This window comes from Elephantulus edwardii, unplaced genomic scaffold (assembly GCF_000299155.1).
Source record: "Elephantulus edwardii isolate Elephantulus edwardi_28Jun2011 unplaced genomic scaffold, EleEdw1.0 scaffold00025, whole genome shotgun sequence".
Classification (NCBI taxonomy): Eukaryota; Metazoa; Chordata; class Mammalia; order Macroscelidea; family Macroscelididae; genus Elephantulus; species Elephantulus edwardii.
Window position 1 is genome coordinate 11,123,721 of NW_006399775.1, and position 10,583 is coordinate 11,134,303.

General features: G+C 39.6%; 1 pseudogene; it reads right to left on the minus strand.

Moving 5' to 3' along the window:
• Positions 1–8,498: 8,498 nt before the first annotated feature.
• Positions 8,499–9,894, minus strand: LOC102846192 (annotated as a pseudogene).
• Between the last annotated feature and the right edge of the window lie 689 nt (positions 9,895–10,583).

Sequence of the window (10,583 nt, forward strand, 5' to 3'; positions counted from 1 at the left end):
CTTCTTTTGGTCATGGCTTGGATTAAGCACATCTTAGTCTTTAAAGAATGTCATAATATTTTAGGATTTTAATGAGATGTTTGACAGCAGATTTGTCCAAGAAAATGTATCTTTTGATTTCTTGACTTCTACTTCAGTTGGTAATGATTGTTGTTGTTGTTGTTATGTGCCATCGAGTTGCTTGTAACTCATAGCGACCCTAGTACAAGAACCCTAAATGCCATTCTATCCTGTGCTAACCTTGCCGTCTCAAACACACTCATTCCTACCACCCCAATCACAGAATTGATCCATCTCATGGAGGGTTTTCCTCTCTTGTGCCGTCTCTCCACTCTCCCAAACATGATGTTCCTCTCCAAGGACCAGTCTCTCCTTGCAACATGCCCAAATTATGTCAGATGAAACTTCAGAATCCTTGATTCCAAGGAGCACTCCGGCTTCACCCTTTCCAGGACAAACTTGTTTGTTCTGCTAGCAGTCCGTGGTATATTAAAAACTTTTCTCCAGCACCACAGCTCAAAGGCATCAATTCCCTTTCTATCATCCCTATTCACTGTCCCACTCCCCGATGCACAGCATGTAATTGCGAAGACTATAGACTGGACCAGGCACACCTTAGTCTCCATCCTGACATCATTGCTCTTCAGTACTCTTGAGATGTCCCCCACAGCTGACTTACCCCAATGCAATTCTTCTCTTGATTTCCTACCTGCTGTTACCAAGAGTGTTGACTGTGGAACCAAGTAAGCTAAAACTGTTAACTATCTCAATCTCTTCACCATGCATACTGATGCTGCCAATTGGCCCAGTGGTGAGAATCTTTGTTTTCTTGATGTTGAGCTTCAATCCATATTGAAGGCTGCAGTCCTTGATCTTTTGCAGCAAGCGCTACAGGTCCTCCTTCGTTTGAGCCAGCAGGATTGTGTCATCCACATGACGAGGTTGTTGATGACTCTTCCACCAATCCTGATTCCATATTCCTCCTCGTACAGTCCAGTGTCTCGGGTGATCTGTTTTTCAGTACAGAAAAGGTACTGAAAGGATTGAAAACATATGGAGACAAAATACATCTCTGACAAACCCCCTTCTTGGTTTTGAACAATATAGTGTCTCCTTGCTCTGTTCTGATGACTGCCTCTTGGTCTAAATATAGGTTTCCCATTAGCACAATCAAATGTTCTGGAATCCCATTCTTCTCAGAATCAGCCATAGTTTCTTGTGATCCACAGTCAAAAGCCTTTGCATAGTCAATGAAGCACAGATAGACATTCTTCTGGTATTCTTTGCTTTCTGCCAAGATCCATCTAACACTAGCTATAATATCCCTAGTATCACGACCTCTTCTAAACCCAGCCTGCATATCTGGCTGTTCCTTGTTGACATATTGTTCCAGATGTTCTTGGATAATTTTCAGCAGAATCTTGTTTGCATTTGATACTAATGATATTGTGTGATAATTTCTGCACTCTGTTGCTTCACCTTTCTTTGGAATGGGAACAAATATTGATCCATGCTAATAAAATGTGTGTAGTGAAGAAGCTCTGAAAGATTAGTAATAAGGAGTTGTGCTGCCACCCAGAAGGCATGCAGTTCAAATCCACCAACTTCTCTGTGGGAGAAAGATGAAAAAGATAGGTACTCTCCTCCCAAGCAATTTATAAACTCTGAAAACCCACTGAAGGGTCAGCTATGAGTCAAATGTGACTTCATGGTACATAACAACAACAACACCACTAAATGCAGTGGTACAATTCTCACCTTTATGCTAGAGAGCTGAATTTGATTCTTAGCCTGTGAGCTCAAGCCTGTTTACTAAGCCAGCATTCAGGTTATAATAAATGAGCAAGTTTCAGGAAACTCCCATACTAACAAGGACCAAGAAGAAAGGCCTGGCTATTTGCTTCTGAAAAAGCAGCCTTTAAAAAATTCTAAAAATCTCAACAATTTACTGTGTGTAGATTTGTCATGTCAATACATTGGCTGATTAAATAACAAGATGTGCATTGGGTAATGGACTAAACTAGTAACGAAGATAATTGGATATTTGAATCTACTGAGAACTACATAAGAAGGCAGGCTTGATCTACTTCTGAAAAATCAGTCATTGGAAATAATAGGAAAAACAGTTTCACTCTTTTTACCATGAATTGTAATCAACTTCAGAACAATGAATTACTTACTTATTAATGATCAAAAATGTTGAGTATCTTTTCATATCCTTCTGGCCCATATCGATATCTATCTTCTGAAGAAGCGTTTGCTCAAAGAAATATTTTGCCCAATGGTTTATCTATTAATTTGTTTATTTTACTTTTCAGTTTTAAAAAGAACTTCATTCCATTGTCAATGATAATAGTTGTAGATGTGTTGTAAATATTCTGTCTGACTGAAAAATTTCCCTTTTATTCTTTGTTTGCTGAATTTCCTTAAGTTCACCAAATTATTTCTCTTTGTATATTAAGATACTGTATGAACTTTTTCTTTTTTATCATGTTGTTATTAACAATATTTCATTCATGAGCTGGTTTTATTTGCTGGGTTTAGCTAACAATAAGCCTGGAAGCCTCTCATTTAGAGTCAATCAGAACTGGATGGATAGGCCTTTGTAACATGATTTAAAAGTTGGTTGGTGATAATTGTGTTTCACACGAACATTCTTCTAAGTAATACAGCAATGATCTGTCAGTTTGCTATACTGAGGTAACTTGGGATTGTTGTGATGCTTAACATGGTGACACTGATGTGTCAAATGCAGTAATGGTTACCAAAAATGGACATAGTTTGGTGGAGCTCCTAGATTAAGACAGGCTTGGAAACAGGAGTGATGTCCCTTCCTAAACAGCATATCTCTGGAAACTCTATAACTTAGAGAAATGATGATAGTTATAGAACAAAGTTCAGGTCTTTTGTTCATAGGGTTGTTACGAGTTATGTTCAAATTGATGACACTTAACAACAATAACTTATACCACAGTAGTTAATATGTCAATGGATCCTATTGCACCATAGTACATTCTCTGTGAATATTGCTAGATTTCCTTGGCATATATTTTGCTAAGAGGTTTTACATTTATATAATGAGAAATATGGATTTTTAGTTTTCTTATGTGCATGTGTAATTGTGTGATTGTGTATGTTTCCTTGGTTTTATATTACCTCAATACTGGTTTCCTCTTCCTGCTCACTAATAAAATCATCTGGGCCTAGAGGTGTTTTTATGTAAATGTTTTACTTAGTATTTTGATTTCTTTGGAAGACACAAAGGTTACTTACATCATCTAGGTATTATTAGGACAAAATTTATAATTTCAGAGGATTTATCCACTTCATCTAATGTTAAGTTTTAGTAGAATTATAAAATTTATAACAATGAATGTTATTTCCGTATTGGTTTTCATTTGGTCACACATAAATCTTTTGTTTTATATCAATAATTACCATTACATAATGCTATTTTTTACACAGACCTATTAAAATCTAACTGTACACTCCCTTTTACTTCACTTTACTTATTACTAATCTCTTCTCCCTTCCCTTCATTTCCTGTCAATTCTCCACAATGGTGACTGTGGATAAAACTTATCCCCCTCCTATAAATATTCCCAAAATATGTGAGACAAAGTTTCATCATCTTTGCCTCCAAGAAGTACTCTGCTTCACGTTTTCAAAGACATGTCTGTTTGATCTTTTGGAAGTTCATGGGATATTCAACACAGTTCTCCAAAACCAAGCTCAAAAACATTGATTCTTCTATCATCCTTATTCATTGTCCAACTGTCAGGTGCCTAACAGTGATCAAAAAGACCATGGCCTAAATCAGAAGCACCTTCATCCTCAAACTGAAATCATTGCTCCGTGATGATTTGGAGAGGCCTTTAACTATAGATATTTCAAGTATAATTCATCCTTGATCTTCTGACTATTGGTACCAAGTGTATTGATTGTGGGTCCAAGTAAGATATCATGAACCCCAAAATATATTTAAATAAATTTTGCTTTAAATAATGCTATCTTTAAAGAAAATAAAGAGCTCTAATAGCCAGCAATGAACCAAGAGTGAAGGGTCTATTATATTATTGTTTATTTTATATTGGTTTATTATAGTTAACAGCATTTGTTGGGCATACTTTTAAAATTCCCCAGGGCCAAATTAATTAATGCTGGGATGAACATTCTTTCAGTGGTACAGCAGTCGTTTATCTATTTCCTGATTTGAAGTAACTTGGAGTGGCTTAGATGCTGAATGCTCTGCCATAGTTGTGTCAAACACCATAATGGTTACCCATCATGGACAGTGTTTGGAGGAACTTCCAGATTGATTCAGGAATGGAAACAGGAGTGGCATCCACTTCCTAAACCAGATGCCTCTCAAAACTCTATGAACATAGAGAAATGATGTTACTTATATAACAAGGATCAGGTCTTTTGTTAATAGGGTCACTATGAGGTTTATTTTACATGAAAGCTCTTAACCAGTGCTAAGTGAGACTAGTGTTATATTTCGGAGACACAGTCTTCTACTTTGTGCATCATTCTTTATCAGTTTGCTGTACTGAGGTAATCTGGTTTTGCTGTGATGCTGAAACTTGTGCCATTGGGATATCAAATGCCAAAATGGTTTCCAAATGTGCACAGCATTTGGTGGAGCTCCCAGTTGTAAAACAGGTTTGGAAGCAGGAGTGGCATCCACTTCCTAAACCACATATGTCTATGGAAACTATGAACTTGGAGAAACAATGATAGTTATCAATAGTTATAGAAAGGTCTTTTTGTTCATAGAGTCGCTATGAGTCGTGCTCAACTCAATGGCAATCAACAACAACATTATTATATATATTATATTTAATATATTATCATAAAATTATAGATATTTGGCAAAAAAAGGCCCCAGGAATTGATGACATACCAATTGACATATTTCAACAATCAGACATTGCCCTGCATGTGCTCACCAAGTTGTGCCAAAAAATCTTGCAGACAATCTGGCCAACTGACTTTGGAAGAGATCTTTATTTATTCCCATTCCAAAGAAAGGTGATCAAATAGAGAGTGGAAATTACTGAACAATATAATTGATATCACATGCAAGCAAGATTCTGTTGAAGATTATTCAAAACGACTGGAACAGCACATCAACAGAGAACTGCCTGAAATGCAGGCTGGGTTTAGAGGCCATGGTAGTAGAGATATTATCGCTAATATCAGATGGATCCTGACTGAAAGCTGAGAGTACCAGAGGAATGTTTATCTGTGTTTCATTGACTATGCAAAGGCATTTTACTGTGTAGATCACAACAAACTGTGGCTGACTCTGAGAAGAATGGGAATCCTAGAACACGTGAAGGTGCTTATGTGAAACCAATACTTGGACCAGGAGGTAGTCGCCAGGACAGAGAAAGGAAACACTGCATGTTTCAAAATTAGAAACAGTGTGCACCAAGGATGTGTCCTATTTCCATATCTTTTCAGTCTTTATGTGGAACAGATTATCTGGGAGGCTGGGCTCTATGAGGAGAAATATGGCATTAGGAATGGAGGTATACTAATCAACAATCTGTTATGCAGATGACACAACTCTGCTTGCTGAAACTGAGGAGGATCTGAAGGGTATTCTAAAGAGAGTTAAGGACTGAAACCTTCAATATGGAGAAAATAAAGATTCTCACCACTGGGCTGATTGGCAGCCTCATGACAGATGGTGAAAAGATTGAGATTCTAAGAGCTTCAGTTTGCTTGTCTCTGCAATGAACACTCTTGGTACCATCAGCCAGAAAATTGTAAGATGAATTGCATGGGGAAAGTGTGTTGTCAGAGACTTCTCCAAAGTGCTGAACAGCAACAATGTAAGTCTGGAGACCAAGGAGTGCCTGATACAGGCCATGATCTTTACAATTACTTGCTATGCATCTGAAAGCTGGAAAATTACTAGAGATTAGAGAAAGAGAATTGATGTCTTTGAGCTGTGGTGCTGGAGAAGAGTACTGAATATACCGTGGACTGCTAGGAGAACAGTTTGTCCTCGAGAGGGTGAAAACAGGCTACTCCTTGGAGGCAAGGATTCTGAATTTTTGTCTGACATACTTTGGGCATGGTCAGTCCTTGGAGAGGTCTTTGCTGTTGGGACATTTTAGTCAATGTCAGATGGATCATAGCTGAAAACAGAAAGTACCAGAGGAATTTCAACCTATGTTTCATTGACTATGCAAAGACATTTGACTGTGTGTATTGCAACAAATTTTGTGTAACCTTAAAAATAATGGGAATCCCAGAACACCTGATTGTGCTCATGTAAAACTTGCACTGTTTCCATCAAAAAGAGCCATCATCAAAAAAGACAAAACAAACAAACAAAAAAAACCAAAAAAAAAAAGCAAAAAACAAAAAAAAGATCCATCAGAACAGATCATTGAAGCACTGCATGGTCCAAAATCAGGAAAGGTGTACATCAGGCATGCATGCCATTCTCATCCTTTTTCAATTTATGTGCAGAATAGATAACTTGGAAGGCTGGACTTTATGAGGAGGAATGTGGCATCTAGATTGGAGGAAGACTCAACAACCTGCATTACGCAGATGATACAACCTAGCTTGCTTAAATTGAGGAGAACCTGAGTCATTTACTGAAGAAAGTCAAGGACTACAGTTTTCAATATGGATTGAAACTCAACATGAAGAAAACAAAGATTCTTACCACTCAACTAATTTACACCATGGTAAATGGAGAAGGAACTGAGATTGTTAAGAATTTCCGTTTGCTTTGTTCCACAGCTACTACCCTTTAGGAAATCCAAGAACAAATTGCATTAGAAAAATCTGGTGTAAGTGAGCTCTCCAGAGAGCTGAAGCAATGCTAGAGACTAAGGTATACCTGGTCCAAGCCATGAATTTTGCAATTACTTGCTATGCATCAGAGAGCTGGACAATGACTGAGGATTATAAGAAGAAAAATCAATGGCTTTGAGTTGTGGTGCTGGAAAAGAGTATTGAACTATTTATGGACTGCCAAGAGAACTAACAAGTCTATCCTAGAGGTGAAACAAAGCTGCATCCTTGAAAGCAAGGATTTTGAAGCTCCATTTCACATACTTTGGACATGTTTCCAGGCAAGGCCAGTCCTTGGAGCAGGACATCATGTTTAGAAGGGTGGAAGGACAGTGTAGGAGAGGAAGACATTTGGTCAGATGGATTGACACAGTAATTGAGGACATGGGGTTGAGTGAATTGAAGCCAGATTTGCTCAGGATAGGTTAAGGTTTAGAGCTATTATATATAGGATTACTATGAGTTGTAGGCCACCCAATGGCACATAACAATACCAAACACATATGTATATAATAAATAAATACTTTTATACCTGTATACAAACAAATATCCATACATATAACCAAACCCACTGACGTTAGCACAAAGCAACCCTATTTTGTAGTATAGATCTTTAAGGGGAAATACTGCCCGTCTTTCCTGGATATGAACTGCTGTCTTCTGTTTACTATCCAGATGTGTTATGCACGAGATATATATGTATTCTCATACATATACATACATACATACTTACAGATGTAGTTGCATGGTATTTAACATTTATCATTTGTATATTCATTATTATTTTCACAGACGAAATTCACCACATTAATAATAGAAATAATAAGAGCCATGTGATCATATTAGTCTTCACAGAAAAAATCCAACATGTTGTTGTTGTTGTTGAGTGCTGTCAAGTCGTAGAAGAGACTCAAAGCGAACCTATGAATGAAAGTCCTCGACCCTTGTGAGCTTGACTTTCATCCTTTCTCCCGGTTGATAGGGTTTCCAGAGGCAAGCCATTTTGGAAGTGGATGCCACACCTGCTTCCAAGCTTGTTTTAATAGGGGAGCTCCACCAAACACTGTTCACCATGGGTAACCGTTATCACATTTGACACATCAGTGTCACAGCGTTCCGCTTCACAGCGACCACAATTATTATACCTCAAATGCTTCAGGGAACTACTGTCAAGAATAGTGGTCACTGTGCCTCAGTTTCCTCTTTGCAAACTAGGTCCACCTTCCACCCCAGGTTGTCCAGACTTCTGCTCTTTTGTGAGGGACCATGTCTGCAATATTGATTCAGGCTCTCAGCCATTTCTGTTCTCACACATCTGCCTGTAGGTGGGGCCACACTTTGCATCACTTTACTTCTGTCCCACTAAACCCCGACCACTTTGAAACCCTGGGAGCCGCGATTGCTTCTTACAGACACCACTGCAGTTCAGCACTATCTACAGGCTTACAGAACAAGCAATCCAGAAACGGACCTCCTAAGTGGACTAGGTTAAAACAAAGGAGTGAAAAGTGCTCACAAGGCACCAAACCTTCTGAATTAATACAGTCAACCAAATAGAAAGAGTAGAATTTCCCAATATAGTTAAAAGCGTATAACAAAGAGTCAACATCATTCTTTTTTTTTTAAGATGGCAAGTATTTATTAATTTCCTCAGTTTAGAGATCTGTACACTCAAATCACCTCTTTAAAGCTTCAACATTGTGGACTGCCCCCTGCAGGTTCATTTTTATACACCATGAAGTAATCCTGCACCTGGGCAGGACTGATCTGGGTTGTAGACATGTTCTGCAAAGGTTTCAGCTAAGGAAGGTGCTTGCTGCAGATAGAAACCTCTGGAACATCTGGATCAGCTGCCAATGTGAGCAGTAGCCAACACACTCCTTTAGGTCTACTCGTCCAGGACATACCAGGGCAGGATCCAGCCTGTCAGTGTGGTCGGTTGTCTTGAATACAACGCTTTCCGGTGAAAGTCACATCGTCCAAGGAATTGAGAAGTCCGCTAAATGTGAGCCAACTTAGACCTTGGTTCTTTATTGGATTCTCCACGGCTATGTCTAGAATGAAGGCTTCACAGTGCAGGGGACCTGGGGGGAGGGATTGCAGAGCAATGAAAGAGTTGTTCTTTTACCTATCAAGGAGAAAAGTGAATTGGGGGAAGGGGGGTGGGCAGGGAGAAAAGTGCAACAATGATGACTGGAAACCCTAAGTCTCTGTAAACTTTAATTAAAATTAATGAAAAATAAAAATGGCATTCATGTCCTCCAGGAGCACCAAGCTCTGCTGCAAGCCACACTCAGCAGGTGGTTGAGCCGGTCATCAGAGAGGCTGATTTGCTCCGGCTCCCCAGCCAGGGCCCTGTTAAAACTAGTCTTTCTACAACCAGGAGGCCCATAAAGCAGGTAGCCAAGTCTATGGAGAATGCCTTGGTCAGTGTTCCACTTGGGGTTATCAATGAATTCTCTGATGTCTCTGAGAATCCTGTCAGCCAGACCCTGTTGAAGACCTACAGAACTCAGTGGCCAACAGTGACATGAGTAGCCAAACTGTTGCCACTCAGAGCCCACAGCTGTGTACATCAATGGCTTCCCTTCCTTCGGCTGTAGGGCTAGCACTCAAGCTGCCTCCAAGAAGAAAACCTTTTGGTCAATGCCCAGGGTTGTAAAGGTGAAAGTTTTCCCAAGGAGTGCCTGCCTGCAAGTCTACCATCTGCATTTCTTGACTTTGTTTCACTCTTACTAATTTTCCCTGGTACCTGATACAATGGTTTTCAGGACTAGGAATAAATTAAAACTTGGTGGAGATTTGGCCACTTTCATGCTGAAGGTATGAAGTCTTGACACTGAAGTGCTGGCTTTGGGTACTGTGGTGGTTGAGCCAGCGTAGCAACCAACCATAACTCCTGTCTCTAGCAGGGACTTCCAGTGTGATCATGTAATAGTGCCAGAATGCCACCATACCTAGTTGGGCATCCTTCCGGGCCAGGACAAGGGCTGTGTCCACACCTACCAGCTCAAATCCAGCCCCAAAGTAGGGATTGTCCTTCAGAGTCAGAATGAAGTCTGAAAGGGACATCTTGAAACCAGTCTTATAGGCCTTGAAGCATTATCAGAATTTTCCCTGATTTAATTTCTAACTATCCTTGTCCCAAAACATGTGCAATAACCCCCCATCTCCCTGCTCTTACAGGCCTCCCTAGTTGGAATATATTCGTTCTTCTTTTATTCCCTCTTTTCTCATCAAACAGAATCCTGCACATTTGTTCCTTCATCCACAGAATGACAAGGATTTTCTGAATTCTTCCCAGTTAATTGTGACCGGGTCTAATTATAGGCTGTAAGAACCCGAGGTAGTAAGTGCCAAATCTTTTTTGCCTCCCACACATGGTCACTTTGCCTTGAGCCTGGCTTGCAGGGCAGTGAGCTGACAGCAGTGACTTCAGTTGAGGCTCTGAGTTAGGATTCATATTTTTAAAGGATACAGATTTCTAAAGTGTGAAAAGCCAACTGATATAGCCATCCCTTCCTTTTCTTGGTCCACTTTGAAAGCTCCAAGCTCGCTCCCCAACTCCCTCCATTCCACAAGTCTGTGTATCCAGCAGTATCCCTAGATCATTCTTAATGGAGGGAAGCTAAAGGTTCTGAACAGGGACCAGACAAGATATCCTCTATCATTACTTCACTTCAATAGTGTATTGAAAGCCCAATCTAAGTTGTGCTACCAAGCCCAACGTGGGTGATTTTAATCTGCAGCCCTGAGCCCTG